At 35.6% G+C, this 27,026-nt stretch overlaps 1 protein-coding gene across 1 annotated transcript in view; it reads right to left on the bottom strand.

Annotated features, from left to right (window-relative positions):
• ROCK2 (Rho associated coiled-coil containing protein kinase 2) overlaps positions 1-27,026 on the bottom strand; it is a 131,307-nt gene that overhangs the window by 78,979 nt on the left and 25,302 nt on the right. The window lies entirely within an intron of this gene.

Here is a 27,026-nt window from a genome sequence, read left to right on the forward strand (position 1 = left end):
GGGGGGGGAGGGAGAAAAACATCCAGACTAAGGAAGTTCCCATTCACTTAACAAGCATTGATTTTTTTTTTTTTTGCCTAATGCATACAAAGAACAGAAAAACCCAAAAATATATATGACACTAACTATCCTCAGGAAACTCAGTCTCAAAAGTAAATCTCCCACCCCCGAAAAAGTAAATTTCCCCTAAAAACATAAATATAGGATAACACATTGTTCAGATTTCTTTTTTTTTCAATTTTTCTATATTTTCTACACTTTTTACAACAAGCATACATTAAATTTATAATCAAAATAATAAAAAGTACATACATCTAACTTGAGGGTAAAAAAACTAATAAGAAACAAACTCTTTAATCACTCAAAGGATATGCCTGTGAAGGTAACAATATTTCTAAAACACTATTGCATATACTGTCTCATCCCCAAGTAACTCTGAAGATGGCATGAAGAAATACTCTTCATTTTAAAAAGTAAACTAAGGCTTAGACATTAAGTGACTTTGCTTTGTCCAAGTTCATGCTATTAGGAAACGACATAGCAAATACTACCTAAAATGTAAAGGTCCAACATACTTAACTCATGCCCTTAAAGAACTGGAGGATTGCGAAAAATAAAACAGCAATTAAAAGGCCTTTTAGGAATCTGAGTATGGTAGAAAACGTGGGGAAAATTAGAAAGGGAACTTGAGTTTTAAATTTACTAATTACAGAGAAACTGCAATGTTTACCATTCAGTTATGCTTCATATTTTTAATTTTCATTCTTCAAAAATTTTGTCCACACTTTATGAAAATATTCTTTAATAACAGAAAGGGCAAGATGTTAAGAGTAAACTACAAAATCTTTTTATCAAAATTAAAATTTTTTGCCTACTGAGATCATTAATGCAGACACATAAAACAATCTTAATTCTCCTGAACCGAAAGGAAAAAATACATTAAAAACAATAAATGTTCAATTTCCAGTGAAGTTGAGATTATTAAATTCATACTTTGAGATCCCACACACATACACCCACAATTTCCCTCTCCAGGACAGATGAACTTGCTTCTCAAGGATTCCAGCATTTTAGCATACTCAGCTATTTTTAACTACCAAATCACTGCTAGATCTTTTTGGTATAATTTTGCTATTATTAAATAGCAATAAACTTATTGGTTTAAAATGTAAAATCTGAATCACTTATATTTTTAGATATACCCATAATTAATGATTTTAAATCAAAGAAAGGTGCATTTATTTGGAAAGCCTTCTTCTATACCTCCATAACCTCTACAAGAAGAAAGAATTTTAATTGACAAGGCAAAAGCTTCTATTACAAGAATAAATCTCTTCCTCTAGTTCACAGACTTTTCGAACAAATGGAATATGAACACTTCATACAGATATGATAAAAGTAACTGCATTAAAATCTCCATCTACACATAATGATGAAAAAAGAAATCCTCTGGGGGAAAAAGAAACTACAGCTTGACATCAACAAAAGGACTAAATCCCTGCTTACTCCACACCCCCTACAAGTTATCACAAGATGGGATCACGTAAAGATTAAACAGTCAAGAAGAAAATGTGGAAATAATTTATACATTTTTCCCATAATACATCACACCAGTGGAGAGTCAAAGAGCGTTTTCAGCAGTTCTAACATTAGAGCGGTTGTTCCACTCATCAGTAATACTATATTAGGTTTTTAAAGCCATTTTTTAAGATCAGATAATACCTCACCCGTGCAGTTTTATTTTGATATAGTATTTATTTTTGAATACTAGAATATTTGAATCTGCTGATGATTTATATCTAAAGAAAATGTATGGGGTAATATATATTTATAAGTTACATTTTATACTTGAAGTTTTATATTTGTAAACTGTCACATTTGAAATGTATTCTATTTAGTATCACTTATTAAGAAACAAATTGTGAATCTTTTTAAGACACCAGTATTTTCATGAAAGTGTATGAAACGAATACTGAGATCTAATGGCTGGGTTAGCTCAAGACTTAATCGAAAGCCTGTGTCTATGACCTTCCTTGTTACGTACTTTCATATAAACCCCAGGTAGTAAGGTTGTTTTTCAGGGCCTGTGACTTCAACTGACTCAGTGGGTAGAAAGTGATACTAAGATGAGATACAGAAATTTTAAAAAGAATAAAACTTAAAGAAAAGTCCACTATCAAAACTCCAAAGCAATGGACGAAATTAACACTTTTGTCCCTTTCATCACTTCCACGTGCATAGAAATGACAGGATAACATTTAAAATCTTTTTTAAAAGAACATTTAAAAGTGCTAAAACAACAACAACAACAACAACACTGCCACAAAATATTCAAGGGCTAGAGAGAAAAATGCCAAATAACGAACAGGAATTAAAGGTACAAAGACAGAGAAGAGGGAAGGGCAGGGAGCGTAAGACCAATGGTGGAGAAGGGCCTAGATGTGGTAAAGAACCAAAACTAGACCTGAACTTCAGCCCCTAACAGAGACTGAAAGAAGTCTTTCTGCTCAAGTTTTATACAAAACTGCTTAACTAGGTAAGTCAGATATAGCTTTCAATCAAGTCCTGAGCTAATCTCCGCAAGCATGCTCAGTTACTAAATCCCCACACCTCTAATATTACTGGCTAAGAAAACACGAATCTCCTCCAGTACCGGACTGTGGTTATCTACGTGTGAAAAGTTAGCACCAGAGGAAGGCAGAGAACAGTGTAGTACACTACTGCCTTCCTGAATAAATAGGTACAAGCCGACACCCAATTTTTCCCCGTTGTAATTATCATGGTGGAAACTATATATATGTAATGACCTATTTTCCGTTTGCTGAATGCACAGCCTTTTAAATTTTAAATGTCAAGAGAGAATGAAGTGCTGGACTTGATTTCACTTTCACTATAAACTGAACCTAAATATGTAACTATTTTAAAATATCCAAATAAATGGGGCGCCTGGGTGGCTCAGTCACTTAAGCGTCTGACTTCAGCTCAGGTCACGATCCCATGGTTTGTGAGTTCAAGCCCCGCTCTGCTGTCACAGAGCCCACCTCAGATCCTCTGTCCCCCTCTCTCTGTGCCCCTCCCCTACTTGTGCTCTCTTCTCTCTCAAAATAAATAAACTTTAAAATAAAGTAAAATAAAATATCCAAATAAAATGCATTCCTCCCCTCTACTCCCCAAAAAGGAAAAATTTGGAAAGACTTCACCAACTGGGAATGTCTGAAGTGATCAGCAAAATGAGGTAGATACTATTCTAGGAATTTCAATTGTTAAATGCAGCACAAAATATCCTTTAGCTGAAAATTGTATAAAATTATGAGTTGTCAGCAACATGCAGAAGAATGAAACTAGATCATTTTCTCACACCATACACAAAAATAAACTCAAAATGGATAAAGGACCTGAATGTGAGACAGGAAACCATTAAAACCCTAGAAGAGAAAGCAGGAAAAAACCTCCTTGACCTCCACCGCAGCAATCTCTTACTTGACACATCCCCAAAGGCAAGGGAATCAAGAACAAAAATAAACTATTGGGACCTCATCAAGATAAAAAGCTTCTGCATGGCAAAGAAGACAATCCATAAAACTAATGGGCAACTGATGGAATGGGAAAAGATAGTTGCAAATGACATATCAGATAAAGGGCTAGTATCCAAAATCTACAAGGAACTCATCAAACTCCACACCAGAAAAGCAAATAATCCGGTGAAGAAATGGGCAGAAGACATGAAAAGACACTTCTCCAAAGAGGACATCCAGATGGCCAACAGACACATGAAACGATGCTCAGCGACCCTCATCATCAGGGAAATACAAATCAAAACCACACTGAGATACCACCTCACGCCAGTCNTAAATAATACCTAGCATTCCAACTTGGCCATAAATTATGTAATAGGTCAATGTAGTATTTGTTATTAATAAAAGGAACTGTTCTTGACTTGTTTGTGCCATGTACTGTGCAATGCATTTTACATGCTGTCAACATTTTAATCCTTATAACAAAATATAAGCTAGGTACTACAGTTATACCTGCATCAGTAGGCATAGAAACTGAAGTTATAAAGTAGGTTAAAAAACTTGCCCAAGTCAACAGTTTATAAGTGACAGTATTAGAATTTTATTATACATTTATATTTTAAACATTACTGAACTTAAAGTTAATAAAGCTATTCCTCTAATACCGAACAACATCCAGGTTTTAAAGTTAAGACAACAAACGAATAGGGAACATATTTCTGTGTATCTCATATACAGATAAGTAACCAGGAAATGTTATTTAAATGAACTATTAATACATTTCCTCCTCCTGTTACCACAATTCCAAATACAAATACAAAACTAAAAACTGTGGGAGCAAAGAAATCCAACTTAGCAAATAAAATACACATTTTTAAGCCACTCAAATGCACATGGAGAAACTTTTGAATCTTATGTAGACTCCATATTATTTTTACAGTATACTCTTTATTTCACCTAGAAAAATCTAAGTCATATTAATAGATCTGCTATCATTTATTAATATCAGATGACTAAAATCCTTAATGTTTGTGTTATAATATTTAGTCTAAGATCTGTCAGTCAAATTAAATTCAACAAGCTAAATGCATCCTGTCACCTAACAAAAAAGAATCTTTAGAGAAAAAAAAGTTACTGAGGAAAATAAGAAAAAAGAATACTAGGGGAAAGTGTCTCACATATTTTACATCCTATAAATTACCTTCACTATAAAAACTTGAGTAGCTAACTTAATGAAGCATGAGACCAATTTTCCTATTTGCTTATATAACTCTTCAACTACCTACAGCTATAGTAAAAGGAGTTCTTAAAACTCCCTACTGCCTTAAAACAATATATATAGTACCTTAATGAAGTAATATGTTTCTAAGAAAGTAACATTCATATTTAGAACACTTAAAGATGAGTAATTATCTCAGGTGGCTCAGTCAGTTAAGTGCCCGACTTCTACTCAGGTCCTGATCTCAAGGTTTGTGAGTTCGAGCCCCACAATGGGCTCTGTGCTGACAGCTCAGAGCCTGGAGCCTGCCTCAGATTCTGTGTGTGTCTCTCTGTCTCTCAAAAATAAATAAACGTTAAAAAAAAAAAAAAGATGAGTAATTATATAAAAAATGTACTTAAAATCTGAACTCTGAATTGTAGGGGAAGGAGAAACTCCTTTAATAAAGAATACAATCCCCACTGATCTTAAGGCTTTTTTTTTTTTTTCTTTTTTAATCTGAGAAAGAGGGAAAGCATGAGCCAGGGGGAGAGAGATAGAAGGAGAGAATCCTAAGCAGGCTGCATGCTCAGTGCAGGGCCCAATGCCAGGCTTGATCCCACAACCCTGAGATCACGACCCAAGCAGAAATCAAAAAATAGTCTATCAAAAATGTATAGACATACAATTGACTGAGCTGCCCAGGCACCCAGATCCTAAGCCCTTCTAAAGTCTCTGTATTTGAACAGGCTCCTGATTTCTAGTGCCCTTTTCCCCTCACACACCAATGTGGCTCAGCACAGCCTTCTTCCAGTTCCTGACTTTATTTAAAATTTTGATGTTTATGTTTTGTTCATCACTTTTTTTTTACATTTTTAAAATACTGTCATAAAATATTATCTATCTTGATCAGCATCAGTTTTGGGACCCCCTTCAGTTTTGTGCCCATGGCAAGTGCCTCACAGGCCTCAGCTTGGGCCTAGTCCTGGGGCTAAGAAACTGAAATCTCTATGAGATACTCATGAACTACTTCATGGTTTGTTTGTTTTTTTAATGTGCAAAGAATCACATAATTGACATGATCAATGTTTTAGAAAAAGAATTAATCAAAATATTAAGTGCAGAGTTAATAGTGAGAGTGTCCTGTGTTAGTAATAATAAAGCAGCTACGATATACAGACTGCTTGCATCCCAGACACTGTGTCAAACACTTTCTATAATATCACTTCATGTAATTCACTGAATTTGCCGAGTAGACTGTAGAAGTAGGTGTTATTAACATTTTTTTAATTGAAGAAATTAAGCTTAGAGACCTCATTATTGCACAGTTAGAAAATAGCAGGGTTGGGATTCAGCTCAATGCTCCTTCAAGTAATTACTGTTTTTTTTAAAGGTTATTCATTTTGAGAGAGAGAGAGAAAGGGAGATTAAGAGTGAGAGCGGAGGAGGGGCAGAGAAAGAAAGAGAGAGAATCCCAAGCAGGCTCTGTGCTGTCAGCAAGGAGCCCAACACGGGACTTGATCTCACAAACTATGTATGAGATCATGACCTGAGCCCAAATCAAGAGTCAGCTGTTTAACCAACTGGGCTACCCATGAGCAAGCCCCAGTAATTATTAGTATTTTTAGTATTTTAACTAGGTTCTAAATTTCTTTTCTAAAAGTATTAAATCAATAGGAAGATATGAACCAAAGTACAGATCATAATGTAGTATAATGTTCAGAAACACATGAATAAAGTTAACAGCAAATTGTATTTACATTACTTTGGTTTATAAATCAAAATTGTGTGTCTTTTCTTCTAAAAAAAGTTTTCCTCCTCAAGTAATACATAATATTTTACTACTCCCTATAGAATAAAACAGAAAATCAGTTACCTTCCTCCTCATTATAAGATTACAGAATAGTTGGGGCACCTGGGTGGCTCTATCTTAAGCAGCCAACTTTGGCTCAGGTCATGATCTTGTGATTCCTGAGTTCAAGCCTCACGTATGGCTCTGTGCTGAGGGCTCAGAGCTTGGAGCCTGCTTCGGATTCAGTCTCTTTCTCTCCCTCTCCCTCTCCCTCTCCCTCTCCCTCTCCCTCTCTCTGCCCCTCCCCCACTCATGCTCTTGGGTGTGGGCGCACATTCTCTCTCTCAGAAATAAACAAACATTAAAAAAATTGTTTTAACTATCAGGTTGATACATCATCTGACTGAATCCTAGTCCTAATTTAACACTGGTATTCAGTTGAAAAGCTACTAGCAGATAAAATTTAAGTTGCTAATTGTAGATAAATCAAATTTAAAAAATATTTTGCATAACTGTAACTCACAAAATTAAGTACCATACATAGACTGTGGGACACGCCCCCCCCCAAAAAACCTGCCCGTTCAAGGTAACAAATATATACAAAGAAAATACTAATATCAATAATAATAATAATATTATTAGTAATAATAATAGAAATGTTGGAGATAATGGCCAATAACACAAGGCAACATTTATTATATCTTTGTGGATGTATGTACAGAGAAAGTGAGACAGTCAAACCACTCTAACAATAGAGCTATTCCTGCATTTTTCAAATTTTGAAGGTAAAACAAAGTTTTGTTTACTAGTGCCTACTTTACTAGAAGGTAAAACAACTTGAGTCATATTTTCAGTCAAAGACCAAGAACAATCCTCCAAATCTCTGATTCTAGTCAACTGTTAATTATACGCACAGAACCATCTCATTCATTTTATAACTAGAAGTCTGCCCATATGATTTCCACCAAGAACCTAAATATATAGAAAATAATTTCCACAAGTTTTGAAGTTAAAATTTCAGCTTCATCTCCAAACACACCCTATCCATATGATCAATCAATCACTCAATGTTACTTATTTTTATTTCGAATATTTTAGATACCACATAAATAGATATTTTGCATTTAGGGATTAAATTCAAGGGATGTAGGGTTAAAAGTTTTATATTTTACATTGACATCTAAACCTGTCAGCACATCTTTGATACTAACAGATGGGACCAAAAACAGTTCCATTACTGGGGTGCCTGGGTGGTTCATTCAGTTAAGCATTCGGCTTCAGCTCAGGCCATGATCTCGTGGTTCATGAGTTCGAGCCCTGTGTTGGGCTCTGTGCTGACAGTTCAGGGCCTGGAGTCTGCTTCAGATTCTGTGTCTCCCTCTCCCTCTGTCCCTCCTCCATTCATTCTCTGTCTCTCTCTGCCTCTCAAAAATAAATTAAAAAAAACATTTTAAAAAAGTTACATTACTAACTTAATGTGTTCCATAAAGAAAACTATTTTACTTCTTTAAATTTCATTTTCAACATCTGTATAATACAACATCTAAATCACAGGGCTAGTCTGACAACTAATCATGTATTGTTTATGAAGCCAAATGAAACAAAAGTTAAATCCGAAAACTATTAGTCATTATACCTATTTTTTATTATGAATGTACTTATAATCTACTTAACAAACTTTTTATTCCTAAGTAGTTTTCAATCTTACTTCAACTTTATACAGCTTGAAATTTTCTTTCAGCCAATTAAAATCTAGGAATGATGACCTACAGCATATAAGTGTTAGGAGCAACATTATTTATGATAGCATTTAAATTTGAATTTAAATTCAAAGCAACCTAAAAATCTGGGAAAGAAAAACTAAGATTTTACTATGGCTTGTTAGAGCTATATTAAGCAACCATTAAAAATGATGGCTATAAAGATTATGTTAAAACTAATACAAAATATTAATGCTAAAAGAAAGCACAGAATATACTGAATGTATGATAATTCTACCTAAGTATGCATATGAAAAACTTTGAATGGAAATGCAACAAAGCAAATACAGAAATGTGATATGATCATGGAGTTATGTGGTTTTATTCTTTTCTTCCCTTAAATTCTAACATTTTTTGTGGTGCATTTTGTAACTGATAATATAGTATAAAATCTAAATATTCACTAAGTGTTCAAGATATGAAGTACTACAGAACACACTTTAACAAATTTAGACTTCAAAAAAGTTACTCTTTTATTATCTCTAGCTGTCCATATCTCTATTGAAACATATCCTATTTTAAATCCTGAAACTTCACTGTTCTGCCTCCTACAAATCATATGTTCTTCTTCTCCCTGAGAGTCCTCTGGAATTCAAATAAGTGTTGCTTCTACCCAAAACTTGAACTGGGATTTTTATAGTGATTAACAGATTAATTTGGGAAGACTGGACTTCCCATCCAAAAAGCAAGGTAGGTTGCTCCATCAACTTAAATTCTTGATTTCCTACAATAAAGTATTATTTATATATATTCTATATATTTCTTGCTAAACCTCCTGGTAAGTATTTTACATTTTCGTGGCTATTATCACATTTAACTAGGTTCACCATGTGAAGGACACTGAGCTCCTTTGAGAACAAAAATTTTTAAATTTTTTTTAATGTTTATTCATTTTTAGAAGACAGAGTGTGAGTGGGAGGGGGGCAGAGAGAGGGAGACACAGAATCCAAAGCAGGCTCCAGGCTCTGAGCTGTCAGCACAGAGCCCAACACAGAGCTCAAACCCATGAACCACAAGATCTTGACCTGAGCCGAAGTCAGATGCTTAACCAACTTGTCAGTTAACTGAGCCACCCAGGCGCCCCTGTTAATGTTTCTAAATGATGCGCAAGCTTTCCCAAATTAAAAAGAAAGTCTTCGAAATATAAGACATTATGAAAAAAAGTCAAAATTCACACCAAAATGCTTTCCTAAGATATAAATAGTAGCTTCAAAGACCCCTACACTGTTCATGATATTAAGCTATCAAGGGAGGTTACAAGTTCAAATGAAAAAGACATTTTTCCTTTGCTAACAAACAAACAAACAAACAATAAAGGTGCCTATGGAAGTAAAGGTCTTCATGGGCCTAAATCTGAAAGAAAACCGCAGAAGCCTGAGGATTCAGAGCTGCAGAAATTCAAATGTCTGTGATTCTGTGTTGATGTTTTTATCTTAATTGTCACTGCTTTTGTTAGTGTTCTGGTTACAAGCTGCATAGGTTTTACACAGTCTGATCCTATCCTATTTTTTCTCGTAAACCTTGTTAGTTATGGTACATGATTTTTCCAGAAGACAAAGCTTTTCAGGAATTTGTATTTCATGTCTATGACTGAACAAAGCCAAAGCCACCACAATTAGAAAGATATTTAAAACCTAAACAAGAATATGGAAAAAAAATCTCTATAATTCTTTGCATAATGTTTCATGTCTGAATTCTATCCAGCACTTCACCAATTTTACTTTACCAAGTTTACCATTAGATTTAATGATATTTGGAAGCCTCTTTTGTGTTTCAGTTTTCTTGTTTTGTTAGTTTAACATCAATAAAAGATATTTTTCTTAAACATTCACACAGCACTGGGAAACACTAGTTCTTCTGACTAAAGTTTGTTTCAAATAGCTAAAATATATGAAAAACAATATAGTAAAAAACTAAAGTGTATTTTCTTGATGGCTGGTATCTTTGGAAGACAAACGAATAACTGAAATGTTGAAGAAATGAGTAACAAAATAAATTTTAATATAAGAGAGGTTTACTATACAGTTGGAAGAAAGTACTCACTTTTTCTAACCTGATCAGTTTAAAAATGGGTGGATACTGGAATGCCTGGGTGGCTCAGTAGGTTAAGCATCCAACTTCGGCTCAGGTCATGATCTCACGGTTTGTGAGTTCAAGCCTCACGTTGGGCTCAGCACCAACAGCACAGAGCCTAGAGCCTTCTTCAGATTCTGTCTCCGTGCCCCCTCCCCCCGTACGCATGAGCTCTCTCTCAAAAATAAATAAATGTTAAAAATAAAACACTACCCTTTTAATGAATGAATGAATGAGTGAATAAATAAAATGGTCAGATACTGTTGCAATGAGGAAATCTATAACTGAAGAAATTATATTCTCAACAGCAAACTACTTTAATGAAAAGTTAAAAAAACCCTCTTAGTAGTAACCACTGATACTTTAAAACTGCCTCTGCAACTACCTACGTACTATTACAAATGAAATTCATTCACTGCATCACTCACAGAACAAGTTTTTACAACTAAGAAGTTAAATCCTTATGAGGGCAAAGTAGTACATGTCATCAACGTTGTAAAGTTTATGAAAATAAGATCGTTAAAGTGTAACAGACTCTTATACTTTGTGAGACAAAGTTTCATACAAAAGTTTTCTGGCTATCTTGTCCCAATGAACTTTTAACAGTTACTGAACTTCTGGATGAATGACTGTTTTTCTTCTATAAAAAAACCAAGTACTCCAATGTGTGGCCTTGTCTATGATAACCAATACCTGTTAACATGCTAGCAGATATTTCTGGAAAAAAAATAATAGATTTTGTCTAAGTAAAGGTGACATTTTAACAATAAGTAAGAAAAGAAAAACTTCCTTTTTGGAAGACATTTTTGCTATGGAGAAAGTATTCTGACTCCCAAGATGTCTAGAAATGTTTCTATCCACATGTAAATTTTACAGATAATAACATGCTTTGCCTATTAAAGCCTTTAACTTTCACATCCGTGTTTTAATAACTTGGAAACATAATTTTCTGACCCAGTTAAAAATACAGACATTTAGCAGATTTTAAACACATCTGTTTTATTTTCAAGTAGTGGCCTCACCAGGGAAAACAGAAATTTGCTAAGTGAATGCCAACAACTACAAAAACCAGCTGTACGAATGGTAGGCCGAACTGGAAAAGGAGTATCAGGATTTAGTAATTGCAGCCACTGATGATGCTTCCACTTGTATCCATGTATCTTTGTGAAATAAAACAAAAGGCCCAAAATTGTGACAGTCCTTAAAACTCAGTAGCAGAATAAAATGAACTTCCAACCTGGTATTTAAATCACTGAAACACAATGTTAAGCCAAAACGTTAAAAAGGAATTAAGCATTTTTGAGTAAGTAAAGTTTTGTACCATAATAAAATGAGTATCTCAAAAAACACTGTTTATAGATTTCTATGTGTATTTTATGATACACATAATATTTTAATATAAAGCTCCATATATACAAACTGTAAAGACACATCTATTCGAGGATGTATCTTTTACTGATGGGATACAAGATTAAAAGTTGGAGATCACATGGCCCCACATGGCTCAGTCACTTGGTGGCTCAGTCCGTTAGCGTCTGACTTTGGTTCAGGTCATGATCTCATGGTTCATGGGTTCAAGCCCCGCACTGGGCTTATGCCGACAGCTCAGCGCCTGGAGCCTGCTTCAGATTCTGTATCTCCCTCTCTCTGCCCCTCCCCTGCTTGTGCTCTGTCTCTCTCAAAAATAAGATAAACATTAATAAAAAGGTTGGAGATCATAAGTCCTTAAATGTAAGAATCATTTACTATCTTCCCTAAGGGTAAAAATTTTTGTTTTTCACATTCCAAGCATAGAATATATTCCCCAAAACTGATGTGAAAATAAGTATTTAGCCAGCATCTTGGAATCAACATGTCCAAACCCTAATCAGTCATGTTCTCATTCGTACCTTACCTACTTTATACCTGGTAAGCAGTGCCATGCTACGAAAGTCAGGTTCAGAAATCCTTTCCTTTGTTCCTTCTCTACTGCAAACTATTCTTGTCTCAGTTTTGTTCTCCACTCCTGTCCCCTATGTTTGCTCAGATTCTCATTTCTTACCTACTAATTAGTTTTTCTACCTTTAACACTCTCTAGTCTATCTCCATTGTACTCCCTATTTAGAGAGAGAGAGAGAGAGAGAGAGAGCATGAGCCAGCAGGGGAGGGGCATGGGGCAGTGGTGGGCTGGAGAATCTTAGCCAGACCCTGAGATCATGACCCTGGCCAAAATCAAGAGTCGCTCGCTTAATGGGCTGAGCCACCCAGATGCCTCACCCAACTGGTACATGTGCGCGTGCTGTGTGTCTCTCTCCCAAAATAAATAAACTTAAGGGGAAAAAACCAACAAAACCACATTCTGGGTGCTGGGTGAGCCCACTGCTATTGGAGTATTTCTGTACTTAGACTCTTCCAGTGGACAGATGAAGGAAGCATAGGTATGTGTGTGTACACTCACATCTACATCTATATTTCCATATATCTTTATTGAAAACAATGTGTTCAGACTGATATCTCCACTTCCATTCCAATACCATATGTTCATTCTAGCTTCCTTCTTTTGCCATATTTGTACCTCCTCTCCCAATAGTAAAAGCTGATTCCTGTTATCATACAGTTATTAATTTGCTTGGTTCCTCCATATGTTGCCAGCTTCCTACTCATTAGACTTTGGTGCTGCTCAGACACTCCTCCTTGTGAAAGCGTCACTGCTCCAGGGCTACCTTGTACCCCATTCCCACTTATTTGACCTCTGCCATGATTTTAAAACCTTAAAAAGGGTAGTGTGGCTAGAGCAAATAGGGAGGGCTTGAGACATACAGATTTATTTTAAAAAAAATTTGGAGGGGGGTGGGGCGCTTGAGTGGCTCAGGTCATGATCTCACGGTTCGTGGGTTCAAGCCCTGTGTCGGGCTCTGTGCTGACAGCTCAGAGCCTGTTTCGGATTCTGTGTCTCCTCCTCTCTCTGACCCTCCCCTGCTCATGCTGTCTCTCTCTCAGAAATAAATAAAAAAACATTTAAAATTTTAAAAAATAAATAAATAATAAAAAAATTTTTTTTTAAGTTTACTCATTTGAGAGAGAGTGGTGGAGAAAGGGCAAGTGAGTGTGAGCAGGGGAAGGGCAGAGAGATATGGAGAGAGAGAATCCCATGCAGGCTCCGTGCTGTCAGCTCCCAGCCCAGTTTGGAGCTCGATCCAACGAACTGGGAGATCACGTTCTGAACTGAAATCCAGAGTCGGACACTAAACCAACTAAACCACCCAGGTGGCCCCAGAACATGGTTCTGAAACAGTACTCTCCTTTAAAAGAAATTAAGGATCCTTAGAGAAATGGCTGATTCTAGGACTAGAGCAGGAAAATTATAAAATGAGCCTGTAGCATCTTGTGGCGAAAGTAAGGCTATGTAAAGGTGATAAAATGGCATAAAACTATGTATATGCATCCTATCAATGCAAATAACCTGATTTTGATAATATACTTATATAAGATATAAACACTGGGGGAAACTGGGTAAAGGGTACAAAAAGGACCATTCTGTATTATTTTTGTAACTTCCTGTGAATTTATAATTATTTCAAGATAAAGCTGTTTGGTTTTTGTTTTGTTTTGTTTTTTTAAAGTAAAGAAGTACACACGGGCGCCTGGGTGGCTCAGTCGGTTAAGCATCCGGCTTTGGCTCAGGTGATGATCTCGTAGTTCCTGGGTTTGAGCCTTGCATCAGGCTCTGTGCTGGCAGCTCAGAGCCTGGAGCCAGCTTAGGATTCTGTGTCTCCCTTACTCGTGCTCGTACGTTCTCTCTCTCTCTCTCTCTCTCAAAATTAAATAAAGTTTAAAAGAAATACACAAAGATTGATAGGATCACATCAAAAGGGCATGCAAGCCAATCTGAAAGGGCTCCCAGTGGCAAATGTGGGACAATCTGAGTATTAAAATAATGACAATAATGAAGTTTAACCCATTGAATAAAAAAAGAATTTCTGATACAAATAAAAGCAAATGAGTTCTTTCTCTTAGAGTAAAATGCCAACTAAAAAACGTAAAAGAACTATTGAATGAGAATACCACTATTTGGCAATGTTCACAGTAAAAATTAATTTAGGTAAGAAACTTCAATGGATACCAAAACCAATCGGTAAAAGCAGGAACAGAAACATGATTTTGCACAGTCCCAAAGTATCTCCCCACAAACACTTCTTAGTTACAGAGGAGGAGGGAGTAACTAGAAACTTGGTAGACATCACCTTTAATCAAGTGATCTACATTAACACTACCTAATTGGATAAATTGTATGCCACAAAACAGGATTAAGAACACAATATCATTTCTATAAAATTGCAGCCAAAAACACATATCTTGGGTCTAATAATCAGAAAACATTAGATATACCCAAACTGCAGGATATTCTACAAAACGAGTGGTTTATAACCTTCAAAACTGTGAACAGCATGAAAATAAGAAAGATTGGGAACCTGTTCCAAACTGAAGGAGATTAAAGAAACATGAAAGCTGGAGGTAATGCATGATCCTGGATTAGATCCTTTTGGTTTAAAGAACATAATTTGGGCAATTAACAAAACCTGAATGAGGGATCTCAGCAAAGTGATACAGAAGTTTTGAAAACTTTTTCTTAAATTGGAAAATTGTTTCCTAAAGAGTTTTTTTTAAAAAGTCACACCAAGGTATGTTCTTGACTCAAAACCTCTGAATTTGCGGTTTCTGTCTGAAATGATCACCTCCATGTATCTGCATGGCTAACTGACCTACTTCCAACAGGTCTTTAGTTTTCAGAGAAACCTTACCATCTCAACTGCCAACACTCTATATATTCATATCTTCCTCCTTGCTTTACTTTTTTCCCTTACCGTAAACCACTATCTTATATACAATAAAATTATTATTATCTGACTGCCCATTAAAATGTAAACTGATGGCAGCGAATTTTTCTTTTGTTCACTGCAACATTCCCAGGACCTAACCCAGGACCTGGCATGGGTAGTTGCTACATAGATATTTATTACACCAAATGTACACAAAGTCCTTGGGACACAAAGGACTTAAGATACAAAATAAGTTCACTTTCTCAATCACAGCAAGTATACTTAAGTAGGTAAAAAGACCTCTAGTGCTAATTTGATAGCTCTGGCGTATCATTTCAATAAATATGTCTACAGCATAAACAAATGAGCTAATGTCCCTGCTCTGAGGAGCTTGGTGAGCAAACCGGATTTCCATCAGAAAGCAAACTGTACTACTGCAGCAGCTAAAACAACAATATTTGCCAACAGCACGTGGAAAATACAGTATAAACACTCAACGCTAAGAGACAAGAATTGTTATCAGACTTGATTGAAAACTACAAATAAATACATAGAGAAAGCAAGTCTTCTCTGGGGGGGGGCAGTAACAGTAAACTCAGATTCCAAAAGGTCAATAGTGCAAATCAAGGGACATATTAAACTGAGGCCTCTGATTTTATTACCACATTTCCTTGAGAAACTACTAAACCTATAATTAAACCTACCACAATGATCTCAATTAGTTTACAGTATTATAAAACATACCAAATGGTAAGTATTTAAGAAAAAAGTGTAACCCAAAATCTGCAAAACGATCCTACGGTTTCTATACATGAAGTGGTCAAATCACTAACATCTCATTTTATAAATGTTTTTTTTCCTCCTATGCCACCAAGTAATATAGATGACCTTCCTTTCTTGCACACCAAAGACAGAAAACATGATCTTAAAGAAATTCTTAAATAACAAACATATCTGAATTTAACCCAAAACATACATATATTATGTATTCATAGGCATAGTTTGACAATCATTAATTAAGTTACTTACACACATGACTCCATCTAGCTTAACCAAACTGGATCTCTGATGGTAAATGAAATCCAAATGTATAAAACAAATGCTAATTTCCAACAGAAATAATATTACACATTGGGGTTCTATATCTGAAAACCTATTTCAGTCATCTGCCCTTTGCCTCAACCAAAAAAAAAAAATCACAAAAATAAAAATATATAAAATACAAAAATGTAGTTTAATATTCCTAAGTACAAAGCCAATCATTTAAAAGAAAAGCTATGTCAAAACTTCTTCTTTGAGAGATTTTATGAATGGTCTGAACTAATGCAAAATAAAAGTCAAACCAAGATGGGCTTTTCCTGGCAAATCTCCCTATAAATAAGTATCAGTATGTTTCACTTCTCCTTAGTCCATGTTACAGTAATCTGATCCCAAAATTCAGTGAATTGTTTTTAAGGGAAGTAGCTTGACTATATTAGTGTTACCTGGTTTTACCACAAACTTCAACCTTCAGAAAATACTAAATATGACATTAACTGTTACTATAAAGTCTTAACTTACAATTTTTTTAAACAGGTTAAAGTGGGACTTGGGGGTTAAAAGTCAAGCGGTTCTGGGGTGCCTGGCTGGCTCGTCAGTTGAGTGTCTGACTCTTGATTTCGGTTCAGGTCATGATCTCAGAGTTCATGAGTTCGAGCCCCACGTCAGGCTGTTTGCTGACACTGTGAGCCTGTTTGGGATTCTCTCTCTTTCCCTCTCTCCCTGCCTCTCTCTCTTCAAACAAATAAGTAAATTTTTTTTAAAAAAGCTTTAAAAGAAGTCAAGCAGTTCTAAGTGGTAGATTCCTATACTTACTGTGCTTGCTTAGTCATGTGGTTCAGACCTCATAAAAGATACTGCCAACATCATTGTGGTATATGCAATACTAAGAATTCTGAGGACAACACAGAGACTCATAGAAATTCCAAATGTAAAAGACAAATAACTAGATTATATAAAGGTCATCATACTGAAAGCATAATCACCACAAAATATTCCATTTTGTAATGGAATATTCTTAGTCCTTGAGACTAAGAAACAATGTTTTATATCGTGGCGTGCGCAACACTACAACCTAAATATAAATCCATGCTCTATGGCCATAATTTATAAAAATATAAGGCCTATTGAAGGAAGAATCTTAAATTGTATATAGCAGATACTTAGTGATCACAAAAGTTACACTACATTAATTTTCTAGAATCTCGATCCCTATAAACAATACACACCAATTCTCACCTACTCTCATTGTTTGGATAAACACAGCAAGGAAGACTCCACCTCTGTGAGACAGACCTATCTGTTGGGAGAGTCCAAATCTATTCATGACCATGAACTCATCCGTCCTGTGTCCTAGATTTTACCAGTAATACATAGGACATTCAGATCTCTGTCTAGACTCCTCCAATTCTCAACCAGCTCTGAATTCAGCAGGAGAATAATTGTTATATATCAAACCCCTAAAAACTTTAAGAAGAAACAAGCAGGGGTGCCTGGTGGCTCAGTCAGTTGAGCGTCTGACTTGGACTCAGGTCATGATCTGAGGCTCGAGGTTTTGAGCCCCATGTCAGGCTCTTTTCTGTCAGCAAGGAGCCCACTTCAGATCTTCCGTCTCCCTTTTTCTCTGCCCCTCCCCTACTCTCTCTCTCCGAAAAATAAACAAACATAATAAAAAGTAAAAAGAAACAAGTAATATGTGGACAATATAACAAGGGGATTTCTACCTCTACCAATGATAGGCTAACTTGTAAGCTAATTCTACTGCTGAGAGTAAAAGAACACAGGGAACGGGGCAAAGACGTAAGCCTAAAGTTGACTACAACGAACGCTGCAACTCGGAAATTGAGAAGCTGAAGAAAGCTTCCAGAACTCTCATCAGATTGGGAACATAAAAATTAAAGTTTGGGACTCACAAAGAAGAAAAAGTCCAGGCTAAAGGGCTATACCCCAGAAATAAAAAACAGGAACAAACCAACCCTCAAAAGACTGAAAATCTGCCTCAACTCTGTTCAATCACTGAAGAGATTAAGGTGGTCTGTCTCAAACCTGACAGAAAATATAAATCTCCCTGAAGAAAGTTAACATTACCTAATTCAACATTTTTCCACACACAATACCCAGCAGTCAATCAAACATTAGCAGTCATACAAGATAAAACTAAAATACCATAAAACCAGAAGAATCTTTTTTTAAATCAGAGCCAAAGGAAATCCAGAAATTTAACACAAACCTCAAAGTCATTGCTATTAATGTGTTCAAAGATGGGAGAATTTCAGCAGAGAACCTGATATTTTATCAACTAACCAAATGAAAACTCTACAACTTAAAAACGAAACGAGTGAAAATTAAGAATTCAGTAGAAAGGAGTGAAAGTGAATGGGAAGTGTAGGCTTTCTGGTTATGGAATAAGTCACATGGACAAAAGGTACAGCATAGGGAATATAGCTAACGGTACCTTAGAAGTCTTCTAAGATCACAGATGGTAGTTATACTCGTCCTGAGCAGAGTATACCTGGTAAAGTTGTCAAACCACTATGCTGCACACCTAAAACTAATGTAGCATTGTAGGTAACTATACCTCAATTAAAAAAAAAACTCAATAGATTAGACACAACTATGGCCTTTAGAGAACTAAATTCTTTAAAACATTCTTCTTTTGATATTTAAGGTTGTATGGTGAATATTTATATAAGCTCTTTTTTTTAAGTTTATTTACTTATTTTGAGAGAGAGAGAGAGAGAGAGAGAGAGAATGAGAGAATGAGAATCCTAAGCGGGCTCCACGCTGTCAGCACAGAGACCAAGGTGAGGCTCCATCTCAGGAACCATGAGATCATGACCTGAGCTGAAATCAAGAGTCAGATGCTTAACCAACACGGCACCCAGGTGCCCTGATACGTTCTTTATATTAAGAATATTAGTACATGTTCTACCTTTTTTGGGCCTTTGTTTTTTCTCACTTTGTTATCTTTTAACTCTCTTTTAGTTTTGTTCACTTTCAGCAAATAAAAACTTTTTTTCTCTATGGACGCTTTCTTATAGATTATTCTTAGATCAAATGGGCATGTACACAGCATCACTTACTTTGTTTACAGGCTTGTTTGTTTTAAGATAACAGCTCTTTATTTAAATTTTATTTCTGAAGGGAGCTCTATGCCCAACATGGTACTTGAACTCATGGCCCTGAGATGAGGGGTTACATGATCTACTGACTGAGCTAGCCACATGCCCCATTGTTTATGGTTTTTCATTTAGCCTTTATCCTCTTTGACTATTTGGAGTTTGTTTTGGTGGGTGTTAGGAAGTGAGAGAATACTTTCATTTATTCCCTCAAATACTTAACCAAGTTTTTAAAGGAAGTTTTTCATTATCATAAATTTTATTTTGTTCTTATTGTAAAATTATATAACACTAATTGAAATGTCTGAAATAAAAATTAATTCTAGCTTTTTCCTACTACTTGCATAAATATATAAATATATAATTGTAAGAATATCTTTTTTGTAAAATANCCAGTCGGTTAAGAGTCCACCACTTGATCTCAACTCAGGCCTTGATCTCACAGTTTTAAGTTCAAGCCCTGTGTTCAGCTCTGTGCTGGGGATGAAGCCTACTTTAAAAAAAGAAAAAGGAAAAGAAAAAATACATCTAATAGAATACTGTAGAGCTATTAAGAAGAATAAAGTAGACTTAAATGTATTAATATAGAAGTATGAAATGGGTATACTGTTGACTGACTAAAATATATTATATTAAAAATGGATTGAAAAACTATCTAGCCAATAACTTGTATTTCAGAATAACAATGATGCTCTCATTGTTCAATGTAGCAGTTAAAAACATTACCACAAATGTCTTTGGATTTGCTGCTCTCTTTATACCAATTTTGACTATGTGTTTTGTCTACATGTTCTATAATGAAATTTGATTCAGACTTTGCATATACTAGCTTTTTAGTTACTATTATTCACTCCTGCTAAGCATATTTAAAATATCATATGAATGGTTAAGGACTACATTTGCTGGCACCAACAGAATTTTCAAAATATAGCATGCTATATTTCATGCATAAAATAAGGACTCGTATCCTCAACATTTTATATCATCAAATCCAATAAGTTTAGAAAACAAAATATTAACTATACATATTGTTAATTTTGCTTCATGTTTCCGTTTACTAGAACATAGTTGAAATCAACTTCTAGAAGTTACAAAGCTGTATCATAATTAAATGTGGCCAGTATCCCAGCACCCAGGATTCACGGTTTTGTGTTTGCCACTAAAGATGTTCTTCAAATAGCTAAACCATACTGTGGCATGTGATAAACCCAGGCAAATATGCTTCAACATGAATTCCTTGAAAAATTATTCATCTCCTTAAACGGCATAACCAAAACCTTTCTCCCATGAAAAGAGCTGCAAAAAAAGGGGGAAAATGTAATTACAAATGAGACTATACTCCCTAAACTCAAGGAATGTGTCCAAAAAACCTGAATTATTCTTTTATTAAAGTTGCATGCATATTCTTAGCTACAGGCAAAAATCTATGAGAAGGGGACAAGCCACTTATCTAAATTCAATTTGTCAAACATAAATGAGTGACTATATGCCAAGCACAGTGCTATAAATTAGAAATACAAATATAAAGTAACTATTTATATCCTGTCTCACTGCAAAAAAGATCTAAGGTAGTCAAGGCATGGTCCTTAAATTCAAGTGGCTTATACTCTAGTAGAAGACATAAACTTAAACCAAATACATATTATAAAGGGTAAAAAAAAAAATTTTTTTTAAGGATTATATTCAAGTTATAGAACATACCCTTGTAATCAGTGCTACAAAACAAAGAGCACTATTACACTGAACATGATGTCCAAAAACAGGGGCATGGTTAAACAAATTATGATGGAAACCACTTAATTCAGTATTGTGGTACATTTGTTTAACAGATTAAGAAAAAAATTAACAATATCATAGGAAAATCCTTATGACACCATATTAAAGACAAAATTAAAATTAGCAAAATTAGGAAAATAGTAAAAACAAAAACAATCTAAAATGGTAGGAGTAATTATCTTCGGGTTGTTATATTGTTTTTACATGTTCTAATTTTCTATAGTAACGATATATTACTCCTATAGTCAGGATATAATAAACATCTAAAATGATATACAAAATTTTTTCTGGCAAGCCATTTAACAGGAGCAAATCCTACGTGTCTGTTAACTAAGCAACACTCTGAAAATTTCCTGAAAATAAAGTGAGAAACGGTTCATCGAAATATAGACTGGTAAGAAAGACTTGAGAGATATGAAAGACCTTACTTTTCTAAAGGACCTCTGCTAGAAATTAAGACTACTAATTACATTATTAAATGACATAACTGAAATCATAAAAGTCACACTATGCGCCTTCTTCAGGCCACCATCTGATTAGCTGAGTAACTCCGAAGACGTTCTCTGTGTCGTCCTGCATGGGAGCCCCAGCCACATGTGACTTCCCAACACTGGAAATAAGGCGACTACAACTGAGGAACTGAATTAGTTTAATTAGTTTAACTGACTTAGCCACTTACAGCTAATGGCTACCACACTGGCCAGAGGCATTTTTAGATACATTCTAAAACAGCTCTCTTAAAAGGGATTAAGAGGTACAAACTTCCAGTTACAAAATAAGTCACAGGGATACAAAGTACACCATAGGAAATATAGACAATAATACTGTAATAACTTTGATGACAGACTCACCATGCTGGGCACTGCACAGTGTACAGAATGGATTGCTAAACCACTATGCTCTACATCTGAAACTAATATAACATTGTATCAACTATACTTTAAAAGAGAGAGACAAAGAGAGAAGAACTACTCAATAAGACCACTCTCAACTGGTAGTGCTCAAACTTGAGGAACTAAAAAGTAGGTTAAGTACTGTGAAAGCAAAAGAAGAAGAAAAATACTACATGTATCCAATTAACAAAGGTTAGCGGAAGAGGTTTAGTAGATCTCAACAGATGAAGAACACTCAGAATTTATACATTTGTATATCTAGTATTACCAATTTTAAATTATTTTCTTTGTTAAACATAAATCTACACTTTGTCAATTACTAAAGAGAAAAAGCATGCCGGATTTGTAAAATTATAAATGTAGCATTAAGAAATTCTATAGCACAGTGAACATGTGATCAGCTGGGAATGGCAAATCCTTCCATAGCATTTAATTTCCTGTACCCCACAAAAAAAAAAAAAAAAAAAAAAGGTCCAACAAACTAAAAGGTCACACAAACAAGGACTTATTCTCAATAGTTCTGGCATCTGTCTCCTCCATTAGTGAATTTCTTTTTCAGGTATGCAATCAGTCTTCATTGCCCTTAAGAGATAACAGGTTAAACAGGTTCTGGAACACCCAGGCTTTAAAAATATTCTGTCAGAACAGATTACAAAAATTTAATTTCTTTAAGAAGTAAATGTTTTATGTGGTCATATATTTCAAGTAATTCTTGACACTCTTAGCTCCTAACATGTGATGTGTTTATCCTATGAATTCTACTATGTAATAATAAAATACTGCAATAAGAATGAAAACCAAAATTGCATCAAAATTTCTCTGGGGTGCCTGGGTGACTCAGTTCTTTGGGCATCTGACTTCGGCTCAGGTCATGATCTCAAGGTTCGTGGTTTAAGCCCTGCATCGGGCTCTGTGCTAACAGCTTGCTCAGAGCCTGGAGCCTGCTTCAGATTCTGTGTCTCCTTCTCCCTCTGCCCCTCCCCTGCTCACGCTCTGCCTCTGTCTCTCAAAAATAAACAAATGTTTAAAAATAATTTTAAAGCTACTCAATGAATTAAGAAACGGAGATAAACTAGAAGATTCAAGCTGTTTTCCTTGGATCATAGGTACAGTAATTTAAAGCTAACCATACTTAAAACTAAACTTTAACTGATGAAGACTTGAACAAAGGCTAGGTTGAGGCCTTCAGAATAACCATCATCTATGACAGAAACCTTTAAGATTGAATTACTACTAGGCTAGGGTTTATGGTGGTTTTCAACTTTGCAGTAAAGTTTATTTTAACTTCTCATTCTTCACTAATAAGCAAAAGAAGTGACTCGAAACAATTAGTCACTTGTACAGGGTGCCTCCTAGATTAATTTGCCAACCAGAGGAGTCTCAGAAATAAAGATATAAAAGAGAGGCATTAGAAAAGGCACGACTTAGTGAAAAAAGTGTGTGATTTGGAGTCCGATTTGAAATGGAAGATGAACTCCATCACTACCAAGTTACATAACTTCCTTCTCTAAACCTCAATAAGAGTAAACAGAGACAATAATACAACACTGCAGGGCTGCTGGGGAAAAGACATGCAGGAAATAAAATGTCTGTAAAACACAAGCACATTCATAAAAGGAATTCTAATACGGGTAACTATCAATGTTTTAAAGCCACTGAAGTAACAAGTTGCCCTTTGCTGCACATTTCTAAAAACGTTACTTCTTTGACAATATTAAAGAAATGATGGTAATTCTTAAGTATCGGTTTGAATTGGGGTCAGCTGCAAGTGACAGAAAATGCCCCTTAGTGCCTTTATGTCTGCTTTAAAACAGTTAAGGGTCCTTTCGAAGGACAGTGATGTAATCTTTGGAACTGGCCCAGAAGCTGAAGCTGTCATATCCCCTCCTCTCTTTCACTTCCCATTACAAACAATGAAGCCCGTTTGTACCACTCAAAAAAAGAAAACAAAAAAAAAGTTCAGGGTGGACACAGCAGCTCCCAGGATCATCAGAGCTGTTGCCATCAACGCGAATTCACTGCTTCCACCTCACGATGAAAGACAACAAGCACCAACACCAGCCATTAAAGAGAAATGACAAGGATACAAGCTCCCCATAAGGACTTTTCCTCGACGCCACTCACAAGCCCCTTTTGTTCACATCCTATAAGCCAAAACCACTCACATGGTCAACCACACACAGCAACAGACACTGCCTTAAAAAAAAAAGATTGTGGTGATGGTTACACAATATCGTGAACGTAATCCTTAGTGTCACTGAATTGTACACTTGAAGTGGTTGGAACGGTAAACTGCATGTTATGTATATTTACTACAATAAATAAAAGAGATTTAGAAAACACTGAATGTTAAGTAGAGACATGTGATACATAAAAAAGGACTCAAAGAATCCAGAGATATAAAAATATTATGGGTGAGATGAAAAAATACATTGGATGGTATTAACAGAAGACTAGAAATTGCAGAAGAAAAGACAACAGAACTTGAAGACATGACAACAGAAATTAGCCATAATGAAACCCACAGGGGTAGTAAAAAGACCAAAATAAGTGGGTATCAGTAAGCTGTGGGCCAAAGTGAAGTAACCGAATACACATAAAACTGGAAGTCACCAGAGAGGGGAAAAGAAGAGGAAAAAACAAACAAAAAACAAAACAAAAAAAAAACCATGTAAACCAATCAGGGCTAGAAATACTCTGTAAGTGACAAAAACCAAAACTATACAGATCAAGAGGCTCAAACAAAGCCAAAAACAAGAAACATGAAGAAAACAAGGTACATCATGATCAAACTGATTAATACCAGTCAGAATAAAAAACTCTGAAAAAAAAAACAAACATTATAAACAAAAGAATAATGCAAGTCAGAAGACAGTGGAGCAATGGAGTCAAAGTACCAAAAGTAAAACAGAAACCATCAACCTAGAATACTATATACAGCAAAAATATATTTCAAAAATTAAGGTGTCATCAAATAAAAACGAAATTACAATTACTTGAAATGTGTGGGTGGTAGCAAAGGCAGTCTTTAAGAGAAATTTATACTAAAAATGCAAGTTTTCATCTGAAAATCTAAATTCAACAATTTAGGCTTCCTGAGGAAAAACCTGAGAAAGAACAATTTAAGCCTACAAGCAGAAGAAAAATAAATAGAAATGAGAAGAACCTTATACTTATTCGGATGCCTATTACAAAAAAAAAAAACCAAAAAACCAAAAACCAAAACAAAACCAAAACCCTTAAAATGCAAGTGTTGACAAGGATGTGGAGAGATGGGAATCCTTGTGCACTACTGATGGGAACGTGCAATGGTGCAGCCACTATGGAAAACAGTCCAGTAGTTACTCAAAAAATTAAAAATAGAATTATCATATGATCTAGCAATTCCACTTCTGGATATATTCTGAAAAGACCTGAAATTCTGTCTTACAGAATACAGTACACCTGTGATCATAGCAACATCATTCACAACAGCCAAAAGGTGGGAGGAACCCATGTCCATCCACCAATAAATGGATAAACAAAATTGGTATACATACAATGAAGTATTATCCAGACTTGAAAAAGAAGGAAATTCTAGCATACGCTACACATGGATGAATGAACCTTGAAGGTGTTATCCTAAGGGAAATAAGCCTTTTGACAAATACTCTAAGACAAATACTACACACTTCTACTCATGTAAGATACTAGAGTAGTCAAATCCATATAGAGACCAAGAGTAGAAGGCTGGTTGCCAGGGGCAGCGGGAGGAAGGAATGAAGAGTTGTTTTTTAATGGGTATGAAGTTTTGTTTTAAGATTTTATTTTTAAATATTCTCTACACTCAACTTGGGGCTCAAACCCCAAGATCAAGAGTTGCATGCTCCGCTGAAAGATCAGCAAACAGAATCTACACTAACAAATACTAATGGCCTTTAAAGATACTGTAATTCCTTAATCATCACCAACCTCTCCCTAACTCTGCTATCCAAACATAAATAACAGACAGACCACTTCTTTCATCTCCTTTACTTTAAACGGCATGGTTACTAATTTCCAGCCAGACCTAGAAGAGAAAAAATGAGGATGTCACAATTTAAATACACCACTGAGAGCAAACCAGTCTGAGAGGAAGAGTAACAGCAGCTCTCCTTATAGTAATCCTTTTCAATAATATGGGAGATTTGCNCATGCCAAGAAGGGAAAACTAGACACATGCAAGTCTAGGATTCAGATTGCAGGTCCATTAGCGTAATCTGCAGAATTCCACACACGTCCATTTTCAAAATATTCCACACAAGCCCTTGAAAGGCTTACAAATAAGAAGTGATCATTGGATAATGTACTGTTCTTGAATTATCCATCACAGTGTAGACCCTCCAGTGAGGGTAGACCATACAGAACTAATTATTCTCAGGGCTCCTGGGTGGCTCAGTCAGTTACGCGTCTGACTTCGGCTCAGGTCATGATCTCATGGTTTGAGGGTTCTACCCCCACATCAGGCTCTGTACTGACAGCTCAGAGCCTAGAGCCTGCTTCAGATCTGTGTTTCCCTCTCTCTCTGCCCCTCTACCACTCACAAGCTCGCTCTCTCTCTCTCTCTCTCTCTCTCTCTCTCTCACACACACACACACACACAAATAAACATTAAAAAAAAACCTAATTATTCTCTCCACCTGGAGACATTAAAAAAACTAATTAATTAAAAACCGTAAAAAACCCACAACTTACTTTTGGAGAGGTTCAACCTGAACCTAAGAAGATATGGGGGAGAATAAATTGAACAATCACTGATTTTAAAAAATACTCTACAATCTGAAATCCTCTTAATGTTAGAACATTTTATATTAATTACTTTTCTAAAATAACCATCCAGGGGCGCCTGGGGGGCTCAGTCGGTTAAGCGTCCGACTTCGGCTCAGCTCATGATCTCACGGTTCATGGGTTCGAGCCCCAGGTCGGGCTCTGTGCTGACAGCTCAAAGCCTGGAGCCTGCTTTAGATTCTGTGTTTCCCTCTCTCTCTGACCCTCCCCTGCTCACGCTGTCTCTCTCTCTCTCTCTCTCAGAAATAAATAAAACA

The sequence above is a fragment of the Crocuta crocuta genome, unplaced genomic scaffold (assembly GCF_008692635.1).
Source record: "Crocuta crocuta isolate KB4526 unplaced genomic scaffold, BGI_CrCroc_1.0 scaffold129, whole genome shotgun sequence".
In the NCBI taxonomy this organism is placed as follows: domain Eukaryota; kingdom Metazoa; phylum Chordata; class Mammalia; order Carnivora; family Hyaenidae; genus Crocuta; species Crocuta crocuta.